The sequence below is a fragment of the Mytilus californianus genome, unplaced genomic scaffold, assembly GCF_021869535.1.
Source record: "Mytilus californianus isolate M0D057914Y unplaced genomic scaffold, xbMytCali1.0.p SCAF_12, whole genome shotgun sequence".
Classification (NCBI taxonomy): Eukaryota; Metazoa; Mollusca; class Bivalvia; order Mytilida; family Mytilidae; genus Mytilus; species Mytilus californianus.
This window is the reverse complement of record NW_026262604.1, coordinates 13408796-13414150: the sequence shown is the minus strand read 5'-3', so window position 1 is coordinate 13414150 and position 5355 is coordinate 13408796. Positions and strand designations below refer to the sequence as shown.

The 5355-nt window shown below is 31.9% G+C and overlaps 1 long non-coding RNA gene across 1 annotated transcript; it reads left to right on the top strand.

The window, feature by feature from the left end:
- The first annotated feature begins 680 nt into the window (after positions 1 to 680).
- On the top strand, positions 681 to 2150 carry LOC127722386 (uncharacterized). Its single transcript, XR_007991713.1, has 3 exons — positions 681 to 979; positions 1525 to 1604; positions 1898 to 2150. It is a non-coding gene; the product is annotated as an uncharacterized LOC127722386 (long non-coding RNA).
- The last annotated feature ends 3205 nt before the right edge of the window (positions 2151 to 5355 follow it).

Below are 5355 nucleotides of genomic sequence, written 5' to 3'. Positions count from 1 at the left end.
TTAGGGTGCTTTTTCATAGCTCAAATTAAAGAGAAATAAATTTACAGTACAAGATTCTTTATTTTTTGAGAAGGAAAAGAAGAAGTTGAATTAATTGTTGATGGAGAAACAATCACCGTCTTTGCTTCCATATAATATACATTATGTAACATTTATTGTTGTGTATCTCTATACCAATTGTAATTTGGTTTGTTGAGAAATAAAGATATATATATATATATTTATATATATAGAAACAATCACTGTCTTTGCAGACAATGAAATAGCCAAAAAGATCCATGCCAAAGGTTTTTAAGCATTTATGAAGATATATAATTGACAACGCCAAAAAATTAAAATAATTTGCTACACAGTATAATATGCATATCATAATCACAAATATAAAACAAAACCACTGCATCCAAAGAAATTCTAATATCATTTGTTGTTGGTTTTTTTTTTATATATATTATTTATATGTTCACCTACTATTGCAGTCAAATGAAATATTAGTTCTTCAACTTGCAGTATAAACTTTCGTTAATATTTTTATATGCTAGGTCATAAAAGTGCTACAATAAACTTTAAAAAGGGTGATCTTACATTTTATTTAAACACTTACAACCTTTGCTATGTATACAAGTTTTTTTTTCTCAATAGACACAACCTTGTTAAACAAGATCATTCAGCAGGATAAACATGGCAAATGGAAGGAACAATAAGACACTAGTAGTCAATTTTCAAAGCCACTACCAAAATGTCTATCCTCCAGCACTTCAGGCACATCTTTGATACCAGTGTCAATTTCTACAGTCCCATCGTGGACAGCAGAACTAATTATTTCAGGTACACCACGGACACAACAATCTAAAACTTCAGGCACATCTTTGACACCAGTCATACACGTCAAGCACTAAGGAAGCATTTCAGGCACATTTTTGACACCAGAGTCAAACACTTCAGGCACATCTATGACACCAAGAGAAACCTCCGAGTACAGGTAACTCACTATTTACTTTTAAGCTGTGCATTTTTAATCGAGACGTTGAATAAATAACCTCCCCTTTAATAACAAAAAAATATGAATCCTCAACCATTTTCTCTCTTAAACAACCCTTAAACAGGACTAAAATTATTTTTAAATGAATATAGGATGGTATACTTCAATCAGACAGTAACCCACCTACAAAAACAACCAAAAGACACGTAGTGGGCAAGAAACAGTCTTGAACAAGGTATTCATTTAATATGTAAAGCTTAAATGGTCCCAAGTCTACAAAAGTGTGTATAGATTAAATACAAACATTAATACAGACAAACTTTGCAAAGTTAAAGATATTAAGATGTGACGTCAAACATACATGAGTGTTATATATGTATGCAAATACAAATTAACATATTTTTGCATTTATAAATGGATTTATCAAATAAGAAATAATGTTGGGTACTTCCTTATTCATCGTAAATTATGGGCAAACAAAAGACAAACAATAAAAATCAGATTTGTGAGCTAGAACACACAGTGAACTATGCATCTATTTTTAGAAGCAGATCATCCAGGAACAACAATCAATCTTAATTCAGATGATGAATCATAAAAAAAGTGGTCAAAGAAGAATGAAAAGGTACTAACTAGCATTCAATTTATCTGAAGACTTTGCACAATTTTTTTGCATTTGTTTCTAAAATATCGTCCTGAAAATGCATGAAATATTTGCCACTGTATTATGCAAACAACAATCAATGAATGTATACAATACCGTATTATCCAGGCATCAGTAAAACATGTCAAACATGAACCTGCATTATATGGTCTGAACAGTAGTCTCATAAATTAAAAAAAGCTTACAAAATTGTTTCAAATGTGTCCTAATCATGCTTAAAATAAACTTTGTGTTTTAATTATTATCTATTGCAGATGCGTTAAAATTCTATGACCCAGATGCCAAATATTTATGGTTAGGACTTCACCACTGCTTGTACACGACTTCCTGTCATAATGGGATTTAGGGAACGTCTTCAGGTGACAGGAAGGCAATTAAGAAAACGAATGGTACTTCACAGAACTTGCATACAACTATACATTCCCTGAACCAACACCAAGATACTTTATATGGTGCCGTAAAACATGGGAGTTTAAATTGCATCCAGCTGCAAAAATGGATTTTGAATGCGGGTGATGTTTTTTTTCGCTAGTTAAAGATATCTAAAAGTTCTACAATTTGTAAATATTTTATTTAACATATGAAGCAACTAAAGAAATTGTAGCAGTTTCATACAGTTTATTATGAAGCCCTTTTCTAGTTTCAGAAGAATGTATATACAAAACCTATAAATAAGCATTCAAAATTAAGTGCCATTATCAAATCTTCAAATGGGTGTATCACTGTTCAACAACAACTATCAATCAAATCATACAACAGGTGGTTTTAGGATGCCTTCTATCAAGTTCTTCTGATTAATTTGCTTTTGGCATAATATATTCATGCATGCAGGCTGGCTAAATATCTTATTCTCTGCTTTAATAGTTGTATCAAATTTCATTGAGAAAATTGATTGAAATCATACTTTGAAAAAAAATAGCTAGTTAATTAGTTAATTCATCACTATATTGTACATACCTCTTGCCTATTACACTACCAGTCTTACATGTACGAGAAAATGTTAACTATCTTCCATGTTTGAATGTACATACTGTATGTTAGGTGACAATGTAAGCTTTGAACATAAATTTATTGGGAAATTTCATAACAGCCGTATAAAAGCAGGTGACTTTAATGTGCATGGTCATACCATTTGATTCTTTTTTTTTTAATTTCAGTTCGATTTTTAACATCAGATATTACCCAGCTTATAACCAAATCGACCGAAGATGTAGAGAGGAAACAACAGGAAAGGATGGCTCTACAAACAGAACTGGTCAACGTCGTGAAAGACTCTGTATAACAAAATCTAGAATTGGAACTTTGAATGAAAAAAAAACTGTTTCAATGATTACATAGCACAGGGTTATTTTAATTTTTATTGGAAGTTTGTGATTATGACTTAAATAAATGACACTTAAGATAGGTTTATTGAACTGAGATATTTTTTATGAGGAAAAGTTGTGAACTGTTGATTGGTGTTGATTTTCAAATTTATTGAAAATATTATCTTATCATTTAACTTGAAACTTATGTATATATTCTGTTTCCTGATTAATTCTAGGAAATAGCATGAAATATGCAATTCATAACTGTAATTCCAACATAATTTTGATTTAGGTTATGGATACCTTTCGTATATATTTTTGGATAAATACTCAAAATTTGCCAAATTCTGCCAAACTTGCGGTTTAAGGCTATCTTCAGGCATTTAGAACTTGGCCATAATATTGTAAGATTCTCAAAGTGCCCACATGGAGTTGTGAAACTATTACATTGATTAAAGATTGACATACCTTTTGAAACGCGGCCCTATTTTGAAATAAGTTCGGGGAATATTGGCACTACCTCTTTGATTTTAAAGGGTAAGCAGAATTAGCAGATCCTTCTCCACTATTTCTAGGCTTTAAAATCTTAACATCGTTGAGAACTAAATGGAATCTGATGTTCAGTAGTTGTCGTTTGTTGATGTGGTTCATAAACGTTTCTCGTTTCTCGTTTTTGTCGAGCCTTCGACTTTAGTCGAAAAAGCGAGACATAGCGATCCTACATTCCGTCGGCGTCGGCGTCGTCGTCGGCGGCGTCCACAAATATTCACTCTGTGGTTAAAGTTTTTGAAATTTTAATAACTTTCTTTTAAACTATCCTGGATTTCTACCAAACTTGGACAGAAGCTTGTTTATGATCATAAGATAGTATCCAGAAGTAAATTTTGTAAAAATAAAATTCCTGTTTTTCAGTATTTTACTTGTAAATGGACTTAGTTTTTCTGCCGGGAAACATTACATTCACTCTGTGGTTAAAGTTTTTAAAATTTTAATAACTTTCTTAAACTATCCTGGATTTCTACCAAACTTGTAGACTTGGGAATCAATATAACGTTAAATTTTTATACATGTTGCATGCAAAACAAATATGCGGATTTCGACAATTAATGTCTCCTCAGTGATGTTAGGAATCGAAACGGTATTTGGAAAGCAATACAATTTACCTCAATTTAGGATAGATTCTTGCATTTTGAGGAGTCAAAATAGGATGAACGGATCATATAAAACCGAAGGCAAATATACTTCAAGCCCAAACGAAAAAATATAAACAAGTCTAAATTGAAAACTACGTTCAAACCTATGATTGCGTTGGATACAAACCGCAATTTTTATACGTGTGCATGCAAAACCAATTTCTTGTTAGAAAGCCATACAATTTACCTCAATTTAGGATAGACTCTTGAATTTTGAGGAGTCAAAATAGGATGAACGGATCATATAAACCCGCAGGCAAATATAATTCAAGCCCAAACGAAAAATTATAAACAAGTCTAAATTGAAAAAAAAACGTTCAAACCTATGATTGCGTTGGATAAAAACCGCAATTTTTATACATGTTGCATGCAAAACAAATATGCGGATTTCGACAATTAATGTCTCCTCAGTGATGTTAGGAATCGAAACGGTATTTGGAAAGCAATACAATTTACCTCAATTTAGGATAGATTCTTGCATTTTGAGGAGTCAAAATAGGATGAACGGATCATATAAACCCGAAGGCAAATATACTTCAAGCTCAAACGAAAAAATATAAACAAGTCTAAATTGAAAACAACGTTCAAACCTATGATTGCGTTGGATAAAAACCGCAATTTTTATACGTGTGCATGCAAAACCAATTTCTTGTTAGAAAGCCATACGATTTACCTCAATTTAGGATAGACTCTTGAATTTTGAGGAGTCAAAATAGGATGAACGGATCATATAAACCCGCAGGCAAATATAATACAAGCCCAACCGAAAAAATATAAACAAGTCTAAATTGAAAACAACGTTCAAACCTATGATTGCGTTGGATAAAAACCACAAATTTTATACGTGTGCATGCAAAACAAATTTCTTGTAAGAGGGGTATAAATACAGCACAAACAACATTTTCCAAAAGACCAAAAACGTGAAAAAGTATATTTTAACAAAACGCATTTGACTAACAGGTCGAACAACAAATGTTCTTAAACCCTGCTGACTGCCATTGGCGATTGCCAAATAAACGGATCACCGATGTAATAAATGGAATTTTAAATTTAATACTAAACAGAAAACAATAAACTTGCGGAAAAGATGGTATACCACCAATAAAGGTGCAAAGGTTTTTGTACACCATATCCGGATTTCGACAATTAATGTCTCTTCAGTGATGTTAGGAATCGAAACGGTATTTGGAAAGCCATACAATTTACCTCAAT